This window comes from Mizuhopecten yessoensis, unplaced genomic scaffold (genome assembly GCF_002113885.1).
Source record: "Mizuhopecten yessoensis strain PY_sf001 unplaced genomic scaffold, ASM211388v2 scaffold8841, whole genome shotgun sequence".
NCBI lineage: Eukaryota > Metazoa > Mollusca > Bivalvia > Pectinida > Pectinidae > Mizuhopecten > Mizuhopecten yessoensis.
Genome location: NW_018407749.1, coordinates 1,368,017 through 1,385,499, shown reverse-complemented (window position 1 = coordinate 1,385,499; position 17,483 = coordinate 1,368,017). Strand labels below are relative to the sequence as shown.

The following is a 17,483-nucleotide window of genomic DNA, read 5'->3' as shown; positions in this document are numbered from 1 at the left end:
TTTCACTGATAAACATTTTGTTATGACATGATGAAGCAAAGTTGATCAGAATCAAACAAGGAGTCAACTGACCAAAGGTCAAGGTCATCGGTTCAGGGGTCAAGGTCAAATGATGTAGCTTTTCACTGGTGAACATTTCGCTATGACATTATGAAGCAAAGTTGTTCGGAATTAAACAAAGAGACACACTGAGGTAAAAAGTCGAGGTCAAAGGTCACGGTCATTAGATTCAAAGGTCAAGGTCAAATTTTGCATCTTTTCACTGATAAACATTTTGTTATGACATGATGAAGCAAAGTTGATCAGAATCAAACAAGGAGTCAACTGACCAAAGGTCAAGGTTATTGGGTCAAAGTTCATGGTTACATTTTGTATCTTTTCACTGGTGAACATTTCGCTATGACACTTTGATGCAATGTTGCTCAGAATTAAACAAGGAGTCAATTGACCAAAGGTCAAGGTCACTGGGTCAAAGGTGAAGGTTAATTTTTTTACCTTTTCCCTGATGAACATTTTATTATGACATTATGAAGCAATGTTGTTCAGAACTTAACACAGAGTCAACTGACGTTAGGTCCAGATTACGGGGTACAAAGGGTCAAGGTCAAGTTTTGTATTTTTCACTGAAGAACATTTTGTTATTATATTAAGAAGCAAAGTTGCTCGGAATTAATGAATAAGTCAACTGACCAAAGATCAGGGTCACTGGGTTAATGGTCAAGGTCATTTGGGTCCAAAGGTGAAAGACAAAGTGGATCTCTGACTTTGACCCTGGCTCTTGATGCAGGAGGTATATAAGGTGAAATAAAACAAATCAAAGCTAACAAATGAGTATTGCACCGGTATTTACATTTCTGTTAGCCCAGCAAATATGGAGGTGGAAGGAAACAAGACTCACATCATAGTACATGTAAAATGTATATTTTGGTTCCTTGTGATTCTTTTTGAAGTCCAAATGTCAAACGTCAAGCTTAGCTATATGGACAGATTGCTTCTTTAAGATTATGGAGGATATATTGCCACAAGACGGGGCCCTTACTGACCTGTCAGTGTTCTAGTTTTGTTAGGAAATCGACAAAATAATTCTTCGCGATTCAGAAGTCAATTTCAAGGGAAGTATCTCGTACATTTTCAAAATACGCCATAGCAATGAATAAGACATGACTAGTACTTGACTGGAAAAAAAAAAATTATTTATGAAAGCAAACATGGAATACATTTCAAAAACATTAAAGACAATGAAAATATTAATTAATTACACATGTACAACACAATTTATTTATGAGTACAAGCATAGAATAATTTACACACAGCTCTGAAACAGAAATTTATTAAAATTCAAAATGATTGGACATGAACATATTTTATGTAAATCTCACACATTTTAGAAATTATTTACAACACTTTATTACATACTCTTACATTAAAAATAAGTAATATAGATCTTTAATGGAAATATTAATTACTCTTAAATATTTCATCTCAGTTCTTTTTTTAATACTTTTACATACAATCAATAAAATTTTGTAAAATAGAAACAAATCTTCAATATTTAGGTACATTGATTAAGCACATGGATCATCTATTAAGATGAAAAATGAAAGCATATATGCATTCAAATCTTTATTAAATTCAACAACACACTATTTCACACTGTAATACATGAAAACAAAATTAATAAAACATACATCCTACAAATTGTCAACACCTGAAAAATGGTCGTCTAAGAGAAAGGAACTGGGGACGGAGTCCTGAGTTGTTGAAATGAACTAGGTCACGGTCATAGTCTTGTTGAAATTTCACTCGCAGCTTGATGTAGTTGAGTCTGGTCTTAATGAGTCGGTTGATCTTGTTGCATTGTTTATCAAAAGATGTCGCTGTCAGGCCTGGGGACATGGTACTATCTCGGTAAAGTACACCTCCTTGATTCCAGCAGTCTGTAGGTCCGTTTGTAGTTTGAGTAGTGTCTGGAAGATTTCATTAGGGGATGATGTTGCTGCAATGTCGTTTCCTCCTAGTTGGATGAGACTACAATATCTGGGTTGTAGACAATCAGGTCCACCAGTAGATGTTTCGGGATCGAACCAGCGAGCATGCCACCCTTGCCGAAGAATCGGACAGTGCCAGGAACCTGCAATTTAAAATTATATTAATTATTAACATCTGCTTTAGTTTACCATGGTAATTTAAATTTATATTAATTATTAACATCTGTTTAAGTTTAATTTAAATTTATATAAATTATTAACATCTGTTTTAGTTTAATTTAAATTTCTTTCAAGTATTTATTTGGTATTTACCATTATCACCATTTACTTATTCATGATCTGGTAATGGAATTCATTTGCAATATCTGGCCTATATTACAATAAAAGTTTCTTACCTTAAGGTCACCATGACAGTATCTCTCGAGACGAGTAACATAGCTGCTCCCAAAGACTGCAAACTTGGCCATAGTTGAAGATTGTTAAATAAAACAGGCATTAAGTTAAATGTTTACAAAACATCCGAGCATTTACGCACAAGGCGGGCTGCAGATGAAAACCTATCTATAAAAAAGAAGATGAACCTCCAATATATACACTTTGCAAAGAACAAGACTTGCCTGAAGAAGGGATGATCTGATGTCATTATTACCCTAGATGTACCGAAGTATCTACGAGCTGGGATGAAACTACCGCCTTGACGATGGGAACATTGCAGCCAGTTGTTATATAGACAATGTTATCAAACCTGTGTACTTCAAGTGTGTGACTATAAGATAGACTGTGGATGTGGACAATGTATAACATTGTGTGCAATAATGTGTTCTGTATTCCAATGTTCTGTGTAGATTTAGATGTATAATTGGTGAATTCAATAAAGATTTTAATTGTGTTGTACATATGTTATTAATTAATCTGTTCATTAAATAAAATTAATATATATTTATAATATTTAAAAATGTTTTATTCTCTTTAATGTTTCTGTGATTGATATTTAAGTAGATGTAATACATAAACTGTTGTAAATAGATTCTAAAATTAATTTAAAATTTGTTTATGTCTAATAAAATATTGTAATTTATTCCAGGTTTACATTCATAAATAAATTCTTTTATTCCAGTCAAGTACTAGTCATGTCTTATTCATTGCTATGGCGTATTTTGCAAATGTACGAGTTACTTCCCTTGAAATTGACTTCTGAATTGCGAAGAATTATTTTGTCGATTTCCTAACAAAATAAAAAAAATTTAAGAATGAAACATTACCACAACCTGTTTAATGCATATACCAAAGTAAAAAAAACAGTCATTTGCTGAAAATAATTCTTATATTTTGCTATGGCGTGAAAAAACACGTATGGCGCAAATTAGTGTAAAAGTGCTTCGTAATCAAGATCGGTTTTCTAACAAATTACACATTTTTTTAAAATGAGTATACCAATGGAAAAATCGAAATATTTTGTGCATATACCACTTATATTTTGCTATGGCGTGCAAAACCTCCTATGGCGTACCTATGGCGCTAAATCTCCTATGGCGCAAATTAGTGAGACCCGCCCCCAGGGGCCTGAGGGGCGGGGCCAAAAGGGTCAAATTGACTAAATTTTCAAAAAACTTCTTCTCAAGACCCAGATATGGTTAGAATCAAATACTCTCCATAGATGGAAGGGTATAAAGGTGCTTTACCAAAATTATGAATTTCTTGACCCTAGGGTCTCACGTTTCCCCCTGGGGAGGGGGTAAACTTTACTATAGTTTATATAGGGAAATCACATTTTGGACCAACATTTGTTTAATTTCCATTGGAAGTAATTCAATTTGGGTTAGCATTATCAGTATTAGGTAGCAGTTTGATAGTATGCACCTATGAGCCCTGACTGACCCCCAGGGGCTGATGGGTGGGGCCAAAAAGGGTTGAATTGACTGAAATTTCAAAAATCTTCTTCTCAAGACCCAGATATGGTAGAATCAAATACTCTTCATAGATGGAAGGGTATAAAGATGCTTTACCAAAATTGTGAATTTCATGACCCTGGGGTATCACGTTTCCCCCTGGGGAGGGGGTAAACTTTACTATAGTTTATATAGGGAAATCACATTTTGGACCAACATTGGTTTAATTTCCATTGGAAGTAATTCAATTTAGGTTAGCATTACCAGTATTAGGTAGCAGTTTGATAGTATGCACATATCAGCCCTGACTGACCCCCCAGGGCTGATGGGTGGGGCCAAAAAGGGTTGAATTGACTGAAATTTCAAAAATCTTCTTCTCAAAGACCCAGATATTGGTAGAATCAAACACTCTTCATAGATGGAAGGGTCTTAAGGTTTATGACCCTAGGGTCTCACACTTAATCAAAATCATCTCTGTATAAATATATCAGGTACGTGACCGTTAAGGCCCATGGGCCTCTTGTTTATTTATAAAATTATATCTTTTCACTGCCATCATGTTAAATTGGCATGCAGTAAATTATTACTAAAAAATACTGAAGCATGGAATTAGATTAGTCCAATATCTAAGACTATGATAAAAGCATAGCTCAGCATTATTTTGAACGAGTGGCATTGAATACAAATCACCTCAAAATAACTCACAAATGAGAGATATGACATGTATGATGATTTAGTAGACAGTCTGATCTCCAGACAAACACAAATTACATGTCTTCAGTAAAGACACGGACTTAGATAGCAATCTAATTCCGTGGTATAGCAAACCCCAATTGAAAATAGAATAAACATCCATAGTAAATATGCAGAGATATGTAAATACTATTGAGAAATTCAATGAATAATAAAACAATGGCATTTTATATTTGCCAGTTTAAAGGTTATCAATGCATTAGAGATAGTTACTTTGAGTTATTCTGTATTTAGGTAAAACTGGTAATGTTTGTGTTGGTATAGAAATAAAGCTTGATCAAGAAGATAGAATTAGTGTGGTTGCATTTGTAAACGCACTGACATGCTTACCACATTTACCAATTTTCTCAAAGGAGTTATTTCCCTTTACTCATGAAAATTTTCCTTGAAATATTTTTTTTGAAGATGATAGTTCACCTGATAAACTAATATGATTCATCCACTGAACTTTCAATGAATTGTAATTTTCCAAATGTTGCTGTATGTTAACTGTCTATTTGATTTTCTAGATGAATGACTAATATTTTGCTTAAACCACGGAATTAGATTTTTCTATCTTACAGTCTGTGCTTAAACATTTCTTAAGAAAATTGGATGCTTATATATATAGGTTTTCAACTTTTTATGTCTCATGTGGTGACTTGTCCATGTTATAGACCTCGCTATTTGTGTGTCCTGTATAAACTATATGCTGAGATAGTCCCTGCTTGCAAGACGTTTTTTTTGTATGCAAAGAGAGTTCTTCTAATGGTTTCTGCTGTTTGTGATGGGAGTCCCTGTCATCTGGTGTCCGTCTTGCATATTGGGAAAGTTGCTATTAAATTGTGGGGATAGCCCCTGCTAATCATGTCTTCAGTGTATGTGAGGTGATTCCCTATTACTGGTGTCTCCAGTATTGGAGGGGAGTCCCAGTTTTTTGTGTTTCCTGTATGCCAGAAGATTTTGCTGTCAGTGGTGTCTCCTATATTGGAGAAAGAGTCCAAGTTACTTATTTCCTGTTAGCAGAAGATTCATCATCATTGGTGTCTCCTGTTTTTGAGGAAGTTCCTGCTAATTGTGTCTGTTGAATGTGGAGAAAGTTCCTTATATTGGTGTCCCTTGTATACAGGGGAGTTTTTGTCATCAAAATGTGGATTAAGTCTTTGTCATAAGAGTCTTCCATATAATGTTGGGATTGAGTCCTTGCCAATATTTTATCTTGTTTGAGGGGAGAGTTCCTGTCAGCAGTGCATCCTGTATGGGGGAAGTCTCTATTTTTTTGTCCCCTTTATATGAGGAGTATTTTGTCATTAATATCTCTTAATGCAGAAAGAGTCACTGCTATTGATATCCTATTTGTTGGGAAAGTTCCTGTAGTTGGTGTTTTGTATGTAAGGGGTGTCCCAATTTTAGCATTGATCACTGATCAGTGTTTTCTGTTTGTGACTTGTCTACAACAAGAGTCCCTGTTATTGGTGTATCTTGCATATTAGAGAAATTGAGTGTTTGCTATTCACGTCTTCTGTATGTGGTTAATTCTCTACATGTGATTTAATTGTCATGATTGTATAAGGAGAGTTCCTGCTTTGCCCTGTTTGTATGGGGAGAGTTCCTGACTTGCCCTGTTTGTATGGGGAGAGTTTCTGCTAAGTTGCCCTGTTTGTATGGGGTGAGTTCATGCGTCCTGTTTGTATGGGGAGAGTTCCTTATTTGTCCTGTTTGTATGGGGAGAGTTCCTTCTAAGTTGCCCTGTTTGTATGGGGACAGTTCCTGAATTGCCCTGTTTGTATGGGGAGAGTTTCTGCTAAGTTGACCTGTTTGTATAGGGAGAGTTCCTGATTTGCCCTGTTTGTATTGGGAGGGTTCCTGCTTTGCCCTGTTTGTTTTGGGAGAGTTCCTGCTTTGCCCTGTTTGTTTTGGGAGAGTTCCTGCTTTGCCCTGTTTGTAGGAGGAGAGTTCCTGCTTTGCCCTGTTTGAATTGGGAGAGTTCCTGCTTTGCCCTGTTTGAATTGGGAGAGTTCCTGCTTTGCCCTCTTTGTATGAGAAGAGTTCCTGCTTTCCCCTGTTTGTATGGGGACAGTTCTTGCTAAGTTGCCCTGTTTGTATGGGTTGAGTTCATGCTTCCTGTTTGTATGGGGAGAGTTCCTTATTTGTCCTGTTTGTATGGGGAGAGTTCCTGTTTTGCCCTGTTTGTATGGGGAGAGTCTCTGCTTTGCCCTGTTTGTATTGGGAGCGTTCCTGCTTTGCCCTGTTTGTATGAGGAGAGTTCCTGCTCTGCCCTGTTTGTATGGGGAGAGTTCTGCTAAGTTGACCTGTTTGTATAGGGAGAGTTCCTGTTTTGCCCTGTTTGTATGGGGAGAGTTTCTGCTAAGTTGACCTGTTTGTATGGGGCGCGTTCCTGCTTTGCCCTGTTTGAATGTGGAGAGTTCATGCTTCCTGTTTGTATGGGGAGAGTTCCTGTTTTGCCCTGTTTGTATGGGGAGAGTTCATTCTTCCTGTTTGTATAGGGAGAGTTCCTGCTTTTCCCTGTTTGTATGAGAAGAGTTCCTGCTTTGCCCGGTTTGTATGGGGAGAGTTCCTGCTTCCTGTTTGTATGGGGAGAGTTCCTTATTTGTCCTGTTTGTATGGGGAGAGTTCCTTCTAAGTTGCCCTGTTTGTATGGGGACAGTTCCTGAATTGCCCTGTTTGTATGGGGAGAGTTTCTGATTTGCTCTGTTTGTATGGGGAGAGTTCCTGATTTGGCCTGTTTGTATGGGGAGAGTTCCTGACTTGCCCTGTTTGTATGGGGAGAGTTCTGCTAAGTTGACCTGTTTGTATGGGGCGCGTTCCTGCTTTGCCCTGTTTGAATGTGGAGAGTTCATGCTTCCTGTTTGTATAGGGAGAGTTCCTGATTTGTCCTGTTTGTATGGGGAGAGTTCCTGTTTTGCCCTGTTTGTATGGGGAGAGTTTCTGCTAAGTTGACCTGTTTGTATGGGGCGCGTTCCTGCTTTGCCCTGTTTGAATGTGGAGAGTTCATGCTTCCTGTTTGTATAGGGAGATTTCCTGATTTGCCCTGTTTGTATGGGGATAGTTCCTGATTTGCCCTGTTTGTATTGGGAGGGTTCCTGCTTTGCCCTGTTTGTATGGTGAGAGTTCCTGGTTTGCCCTGTTTGTAGGGGGAGAGTTTCTGCTTTGCCCTGTTTGTATGAGAAGAGTTCCTGCTTTGCCCGGTTTGTATGGGGAGAGTTCCTGCTTCCTGTTTGTATGGGGAGAGTTCCTTATTTGTCCTGTTTGTATGGGGAGAGTCTCTGCTTTGCCCTGTTTGTATTGGGAAAGTTCCTGCTTTGCCCTGTTTGTATTGGGAGGGTTCCTGCTTTGCCCTGTTTGTTTTGGGAGAGTTCCTGCTTTGCCCTGTTTGAATTGGGAGAGTTCCTGCTTTGCCCTGTTTGAATTGGGAGAGTTCCTGCTTTGCCCTTTTTGGATGGGGAGAGTTCCTGCTAAGTTGCCCTGTTTGGATGGGTTGAGGTCATGCGTCCTGTTTGTATGGGGAGAGTTCCTTATTTGTCCTGTTTGTATGGGGAGAGTTCCTGACTTGCCCTGTTTGTATGGGGAGAGTTCTGCTAAGTTGACCTGTTTGTATGGGGAGAGTTCCTGCGTTGCCCTGTTTGTATTGGGAGAGTTCTTGCTTAGTTGCCCTGTTTGTATGGGGAGAGTTTCTGCTAAGTTGACCTGTTTGTATAGGGAGAGTTCCTGCTTTTCCCTGTTTGTATGAGAAGAGTTCCTGCTTTGCCCGGTTTGTATGGGGAGAGTTCCTGCTTCCTGTTTGTATGGGGAGAGTTCCTGCCAAGTTGCCCTGTTTGTATGGGGAGAGCTCCTGCTTTGCCCTGTTTGTATGGGGGAGTTCCTGCTAAGTTGCTCTGTTTGTATGGGGAGGGTTCCTGCTTTGCCCTGTTTGTATGTGGAGAGTTCCTGATTTGCCCTGTTTGTATGAGGAGAGTTCCTGCTCTGCCCTGTTTGTATGGGGAGAGTTCCTGATTTGCCCTTTTTGTATGGGGAGAGTTCCTGCTAAGTTGAACTGTTTGTATGGGGAGAGTTCCTGCGTTGCCCTGTTTGTATTGGGAGAGTTCCTGCTTTTCCCTGTTTGTATTGGGAGAGTTCCTGCTAAGTTGCCCTGTTTGTATGGAGAGAGTTCTTTATTTGCCCTGTTTGTATGGGGAACGTTTCTGATTTGCCCTGTTTGTATGGGGATAGTTCCTGATTTGCCCTGTTTGTATTGGGAGAGTTGCTGCTTTGCCCTGTTTGTATTGGGAGAGCTCCTGCTTTGCCCTGTTTGTATGAGAAGAGTTTCTGCTTTGCCCTGTTTGTATGGGGAGACTTCCTGCTTTGCCTTGTTTGTATGGGGAGAGTTCCTGCTAGTTGCCCTGTTTGTATGGGTTGAGTTCATGCTTCCTGTTTGTATGGGGAGAGTTCCTTATTTGTCCTGTTTGTATGGGGAGAGTCTCTGCTTTGCCCTTTTTGTATTGGGAGAGTTCCTGCTTTTCCCTGTTTGTATTGGGAGAGTTCCTGATTTGCCCTGTTTGAATGGGGGGAGTCTCTGCTTTGCCCTGTTTGTATTAGGAGAGTTCCTGCTTTGCCCTGTTTGTAGGAGGAGAGTTCCTGCTTTGCCCTGTTTGTGTGGGGAGAGTTCCTGATTTACCCTGTTTGTATGGGGAGAGTTCATTCTTCCTGTTTGTATAGGGAGAGTTCCTGCTTTTCCCTGTTTGTATTGGGAGAGTTCCTGATTTGCCCTGTTTGTATGGGGAGAGTCTCTGCTTTGCCCTGTTTGTATTGGGAGAGTTCCTGCTTTGCCCTGTTTGTATTGGGAGAGTTCCTGCTTTGCCCTGTTTGTATGAGAAGAGTTCCTGCTTTGCCCTGTTTGTATGGGGAGAGTTCCTGCTTTGACCTGTTTGTATGGGGAGAATTCCTGCTTTGCCCTGTTTGTATGGGGAGATTTCCTGCTTTGACCTGTTTGTATGGGGAGAGTTCCTGCTTTGACCTGTTTGAATGGGGAGAATTCCTGCTTTGCCCTGTTTGTATGGGGAGAGGTCCTGCTTTGACCTGTTTGTATGGGGAGAATTCCTGCTTTGCCCTGTTTGTATGGGGAGAGGTCCTGCTTTGACCTGTTTGTATGGGGAGAATTCCTGCTTTGCCCTGTTTGTATGGGGAGAGGTCCTGCTTTGACCTGTTTGTATGGGGAGAATTCCTGCTTTGCCCTGTTTGTATGGGGAGAGTCTCTGCTTTGCCCTGTTTGTATGGGGAGAGTCTCTGCTTTGCCCTGTTTGTATGGGGAGATTTCCTGCTTTGACCTGTTTGTATGGGGAGAATTCCTGCTTTGCCCTGTTTGTATGGGGAGAATTCCTGCTTTGCCCTGTTTGTATGGGGAGAGTTCCTGCTAAGTTGCCCTGTTTGTATGGGGAGAATTCCTGCTATCTTCATTATTGATGTCTTCTTAATACTAGTGATCAAGTGTTGTCTATATCTCTCCTTCTCCGCTGCTATTTCATACACTATTTATAAAGATGAGACCGCTCTGTCATGCAATGTTTGTGATAAATTCAATTTGAGGTCAAAGTTGATGTGACATGATGTCATCGTTTAAAATGTAATAGATAACCTGCGTTAGTATTTTTTCTGCAAAAATAGCAACGGACAAAAAAATGCCTTCATTATTAATGGTGCCATATCAAGAATTGACATGTGTACATTAAGTACCCATAAAGAGTGACCTCCCCTGTAAGGCTACAGGTAACAGGAGATTATGGTGTAGTCTGTCACCATTGTCCATTGTTGACACAGGGGTAATGGTAGTAACACTAGTTATCAGTTCCTCTGATCTCTGATCCCTCCCCAACACTGTCGGTCCTATCCGACTCCCTAAGATCTATGGAGTTTTATTGACACTGGACAGGTAGACTATCAAGTGTAGTGGATTATAGCCCTTCACAGGATCATTTCATCATTGAAGATTCTTACCTTGTGTACCTAGAGTTCAGGGTTTGTCAGAAGGCCGCCAGGACAGAGGAAACACTGCCCTTGACCAAATGACCAGATATATGATACTCTATTTATGATATTAGCAGAGATCAGTGAACCAGTTAAAAAACATACCATCAGAATTTCTTTTCAATATTATATTTTCCTCCGATGCTATCAGGAGACTGGGGTTGCCAGACATCTCTCCAATCAAAAGAGCTTTTCCATAATATCTACGTATCTGAAATACAGTATACAGCATCATGTCATATTAGTTGGAACATGCAATGATATACATTTATTTAGAAAATGTGCAGCATGCAATTCCTGACTTACACAGTAGGGCTTTCATTCTGCATTTGAATCTGGACAATGGACAACCGTCATTGTATCTTATTAGTAAATAAGTTTGAAATAACTTAAAAGTATGTGTTGTATCTTTTTAAGGACCCTACTTTCAAGGTCAAGGCCACAATAAGAGGTTAGATAATAACTTTCTTCTTACGTCCTTGTACATCATATTGCGTTCATAAGAAGAACTCTTGTCCTAAAGCCATCATTAGACATGGGGTTCAAGGTTAAAATGTTCTTCACTTGTTTAGAATACTGACATAAACTACTGCAGACATAGGGATGTTCGTGTCAAGAACAACATTGGAGATAACCAATCTTATGACCCCATTTCACTTGCGTTGCGTCAGTGTCAATCAGGGTCGGTCAGTAAATTTTGGGCTGTCGCAAAACTGTTCGAGCATTTCCGAACATTTTCGAACACAAATGGCACATCTACGATTCATATCGGTCAGAGTTACGTCAGTATTCGGTCAAAATGGGCCAGTGTCGGTCGGTGTGCGGCAATAGCTGCGTTGATGGTGCGATGATGAGTGTCAGAGTTGCGATGCACTTGGATGCACATTGGACAGACATACGTCGATGTGGGTAAGTGTGCGACGCAGTTGCGTCGATGTTACGCCATGGAGGGTNCAGTTTGATAAATATGTACCAGAAACGAAAGAATGCATGGCCGAAAGAATGCATGGTCGGACCAGGATACAAATCTGGGACCCTACAGACACTAATAATTGAGCTACCTGATTGCCAGTGAATGACCCAGTGCAGTTTCGCTACATTCCGCCCTCATTTATCGAAGATTTCACCCCCCAAGATGACACTATTAACAACCCACAGCATCACTAACAGGAGCAAAAAAAAATACACAGACTGACCAGGATTTGAATCCAGGACCCTCCAAACTCTACACGGTGCACTACCAATTGGGCTACCTGGTCACCCAGTCAAGTTCTACTACAAATAATTTACTTAAATATAATATATATATTTTAACCAATTGAATTATAGCAAGGATATATAGCCCTAAATGCATAGCAAATGCAGATTAGGCTTGAACTCTAATCAATGCGTTTTTTGCTAATGGTGTGATAGAGGTGATAGACTCCAGAATTCCCCTGTGAATTTTCCTCCTCCCTAATAAAATTTACCATCACTGAAAATTCTCCCATTCCTGTTAATTCCCTTTCTCCACTCTGCATGTCTGCTCTTGAGCTGTTATGTCTGAGTTCTGACATATATATGATCATCAGCATTAAATAAATGTTGTTTTCACAGGAAATAAGCACGAATAAATAAACACTTGGACTGACAGGAATTATGAGCATTAAAACAGTTGCTCTACAGCTCAGGAGATTTACCCTTTCAGCTTTGAAAAAAATTTAGGAGAATCAACTAACCATATACCGTATATAAATCATAGAAAATGCAGACAGATTGTTTATTTACAACTTCCTCTGTCGTGTGTCACTGTTTCTTTGACTTATGATTTGTGTGTATGTAAGATTGTCAAAGTGTTAAACTATTCCATCATCGCAAACTTTCCCAGGATATTTGTGTGTATATTGTAAAGCTGCAACAGGCATACTGGTGCATGATAGATGAGTGCCTTCAAAAGTCGAAAATTTGAAGAAGAAAAATTATTTTCTCTTTGAAATTTCTGTATTTTTTTTATGATATTTTAACTGTTATGCTGCACTATGACCAGGCCTGGTAGGCTGTGGGAAGTAGTGTGTTTGACAGCATTTGAGCCTCGTAACAAGTTCAACTTTCCATTTTTTTGAATGCAAATAATTGTACTGCTTAGCTTCAATTTTTGAAGTGGTCATTTGCTTAAATTTCATCTGAAGCAATTGGTGTGAACAGTGTGCTTTGCATTATATTTATCAACTGAAAATAAAAATTTGTAAAGTTATAGTGATACATGTAGTCCATGCCTCCACCCTTAATAGCTTTTCCTGGATAATTATTGCATCTGCAGTATTATAAATACTGTAGATGCAAACACAAATCACCACGTATGTAATTCAGCTAATTATATATAATTGGTACACTATAATATGTACTTATACTTTTTTGAAACAACCTATTTTATCTTTGCATCATTACACAACTACAGATGCAGGAGAAGCTACAGTTAAATGGAGGTGAACGGTCTCAGGTGCACTCTTACAAGGGGAGACAATTTCTAACTACACATGATGCATCCCCAGGTTAGGAAACCCTGATGGAGAACAAGGTAATCTAAAACTTAATTGTTTGACCTATCTAATTTGAAAATTACCAGTTTTCTTGAGGAGCAATGAAACCTAGAAAGCAAGTTGTCCAAATCTTGAAAGTCCCATTATAAACGGCTACAGTGGAACCTTGTTAGTCCGGCTGAGGAAACAAATTGTGAATATCAAAACTTTGGGATTAAGGTAACCGTTATTATTACTACAGTTTCATTTAGATTCTGAAATAAAACTTCCTGAAAATGAGTTTGTTTAAATACGGTTTAACGAGATCGATTCCACTATACCATTGTTAAAGAGTTTTTGCTGCATTTTATGGTGAAAGGAAATAAAGCACTGTTGATCAATGACTTAAAATTATAAAATAACACCTTCGTCACAGCTCCAGATTTAGAACTTTAGGGCTATTAGGTTAAGAAAATGTCCTGGTAGAATTCAATTATTTTCAAATTAACTAGCAATAACATTAATTTTACTGATGTTTAAAATTCTGTAGCATATGTACATATCTTGTATAAGGTTATGTGTGTATCAATATTTTTTTGAAAAAAAAAATCAAATCTTTTCAATTAAGACAGTTTGTTTTCTCTTTACTTGAATATGATAGCTTCCACTTAATTTACTAATGGCTAAACACATAATTCAATTATTTACATAGTGTAATTCAAACACAGAACCATTTTCTTTTGAAGTAGAATAGTCCTATTTATTTGCATAACAAAAAAAGCAGGTTAAACACTTAAAACTATACCTGTTACATAATATGGATTACCAGGTAGTTGTTATATTGTATGAAGACGCATTATGTAATGGGAACACTAAATAGCAAGATCCCATCAAAAAGTACGGAGTCACTGTTAGTGGGAGTTTAACATTTCAATCTTTCGTTTGACAGTACCTTATATAGCTACAGACGTACATGAATACTGAATGGAACGACTTACACTCCCTTCCCTATAGTAACGACTGTAATAGGTAAAACAAACAAACATGAGCTGTTTTATAAACAAAACACAAAAATCATACGATGTGGGACCACACTATCGTACTATTGGATTGTCAAATCAAATAACAGGTGAACAGTTGAAGATTGGGGACTGCACTGTTACGTATATAGATCCCTCCCCCACCCACATGTTTGGGGTATAGAGGGAGTGTGGTAACATTGAATGGCAGGCACCATTGTTTAAACCCATTCGTAAATGTAAAGTTATAACCTCTTTGATTTTTCTCTGACTTCAGCACATGTATACCTTTTCACTAGACTAATGGTTAAAGGTTCATGTAATTCTAGAACCTATGTTGAAAAATTTTGACTGGTGTTTTCTGCACAATGGCATTCCTTGATGGATTACCTAACAATAGCATATACAATCCTGTTCTGGAATTTAAATGCATGTTCCATTTCTCATCCATCAATGAGCATCAAAGCAGTTAGTAAGACTTTGTTAAGAAAAGCTGGTTGTCCGACAAAATATGGGACGACCACATCCAGCTACCACTAGCCTGCCACTACTCGTAATGTGGTTGTCCTCCTATCCTGCCATCACTGTCCTGGTTGCGCCACTATCAAGCCACCACAAATCAAGTTGTCCCACTCTCCAGCCACCACTAATCAGGGTGTCCTAATATCTGTCCTGCATATTTACTCAATCACCCCTGAAATTTCATAAGGAACTATTTCAACCTTCGAATTGGAAGAGTTTGAATGTGTCTTCAGGGGTGAATGAGTTAAGGAGACAGATCGACTCTTTTCTACAGCATGTACTTTTCCTAGTATCTGACTGTATAACATTTCTGTCTCTATTGCTGGAAATAAAGAGATTCAATATACCTGGTATACAAAATATGAAACATTGCAATTATTTTAACATATATATATCCATAAAAAAGCTGAAACTGTGATTTTTTTTCTAGGTTGTGAAATGTGTTTTGCACTAATTGACCTTGATTTTTGACACAACTATAAATGTTACATAATGGAACGATTCTTTGCTAAGGATAACATTGACTTCAAAAGTACATAGTGTTTCACAATGTGTGATTGACAGTAGGTCCCCTGTCACCTGTCTGTACACCTGTAACGAGATTTAGACAGGTACATATTCCATTAAAGCTGTGCAGTGCTGCCTCATTAACTCCGTTAAAAATATTGTAAACACGTAAACTTACATTCCGCAGTGCATGCAGACAAAACCATATCGCACCGTGCACCAGAATAACAAGTTCTTATTTCAGGAGCTTGTACAGTACATGTAAATGTATAGGAAGTTTTGAACAGTTTGTATAATAATGGGGTCAGTTTGAGGTTTTTGTAACTGGTTTGATTACATCAGGTATGGCCCTTGTCTGGCCTGGACATGGTGCAGGTAGCCTCATATCGACAGATCAGGGATAGATAACTCATTGATTCTTTCTTCTAATGACAAAATACCTTTATTTATGGCATGCAATTTAACTTGCAAAAATGTCCAAAATTGCAATCATCATAAAGAATCCATGAAAGAAGGTAAGGGTATTTAGAAAATAAGTTTGAAGATGAAATGATAACATTCCATCGATTAAAGTGTGTGTCACAATGTATTTCGATAAAATTGTTAAATCGTTTTGAAGCAAAATATTTTAATACTGTTGTAAAGGACGTCATAAAATAAGACTGCAATTTGATCCGTTTACTGTAAATGTGTTGTACAATATATATAATTAGACCCAATCTTTTTTACAATGTCACCTGACGATATAGCGGATATATTAAATTAACAATAGTGTGGGAAACCCAGCATAGTCACTTTAGACAGAGCAGTTTCTGTTTACACTCTGTATGCAAATTTAAAGTGTCAAGTTAACGGTACAGAAGCTTTTACTAAATTTTCCAGGCCTCGACCTTTGAGACTCAACTTCACCTTTTGGCTAAGGTGGTAGGATTTTTTTATTAAGCGTAGTCCATCAGTGAAAGCCATTATAAAATGTGATGGAACTTTTATTTACGATGAATGAAATGTTTGCACTAGTTGTATTTTTTTCTCACCTGAATATAGCATCAATATTGACATTACAAAACGTTCCAGCTTTTGAGCCGTTAGGTTCAAAGGGGTTAATCAGTTCAAGTAGTCACACAAAACATTCTGATCCTTTAATACTTTGATCTCCATGAATCCTAAACATCGTAATAAGATTAAATACTGCACTAGAAATGTCTTTAAAAACGGTCAGATTACTGTAACTATTGACTAAATCTTTAGTGGAGTTTTTGATGTTGAGACAAAGATAGTATCGCTGGAGTACAGTGGCTCTCCTTTAGATTAAAATGAACTCTTTGTGGATTATATCATGTAAAGGATTGTCCCAAAGACTAGCTGTATAAGATTGAGACTAACGTATACATCTTGTCTTTTGGTTGTATCATTATCCTGGGTCTATAGGCCAACTATATAGATGATTTCTCTGTCTGTCTATATGGGCTGTTTATGTGTATAGGTCTATGGACCAACTATATATAGTATAAACTAGGGACTTCCTCTGAATAGGCAGGGGCTGGTGTGGCTGGAGGCTGCACAGTACCTCACTTCCGGTCCTGACTTGGTGATGCTGTACGATGAGTGTTAGGTTAAGGAATTATTAGGCAGATAGACTTATACAGTTAATATATATAGGATAGACGGCCCCTTCTCTAACCTATCCCCCTCCTCTACTCTTTTACTCCATACTTTATCCCTTCTACTCATTTTCCTTTCTGTTCTTCGTCTGCTGGATAACCGAAATACGCGGTAGTGAAGCGGACGTAAAACCTATCAATCAATCAATCAAGACTTCCTCTGTCTGTCTATGGGTGCTAATGTATATCTAGGTCTATGGGCCAACTATATATAGTATAAACTAGGCACTAATTGTGTCTGTCTATGGGTTATGTATGTGTATATAGGTATATGGGCCAACTGTATAGAGTATATATGAATTAGGAATTACTTTTGTCTGTCTATGGGTTAATGTATGGGCCAATTGTATAGAGTATAGTATAAAGAATGTGTCTGTTTATTATAGGTTGAAACGTAGTGCCAAGGCCTACAAGCCAGCTCAACAACCTAGAGACTGTCTGTTTGTGGCTTATGTCATGTATATGTCAAAAGTCCTGCTGACAATATACCTGTCTTTCTATGGGTTGTATCAGGTACATTGTATAGGTCTATAGGCCAGCTGTATAGACTATATCTTAAAGTCTATGTCCTTCTCTATATGTTATACTTCACAGAGACCAAAATGGCTTTAATGCGGGGGTTGTATCATGTTTGGACGGAAAGGTC

At 38.3% G+C, this 17,483-nt stretch overlaps 1 protein-coding gene across 3 annotated transcripts in view; it reads left to right on the top strand.

Moving 5' to 3' along the window:
- The window catches only part of LOC110456749 (chondroitin sulfate N-acetylgalactosaminyltransferase 2-like), a 60,725-nt gene that overhangs the window by 1,021 nt on the left and 42,221 nt on the right, over nt 1-17,483 (top strand). For 2 of the 3 annotated variants that reach the window (XM_021507681.1, XM_021507680.1), the window contains exon 2: nt 13,068-13,187. The gene's annotated coding sequence lies outside the window, so the exon portion shown is untranslated. Of the gene's footprint in view, nt 1-13,067; nt 13,188-15,639; nt 15,692-17,483 lie in introns of those variants that run through there. The other variant, XM_021507682.1, reaches the window with a different exon arrangement.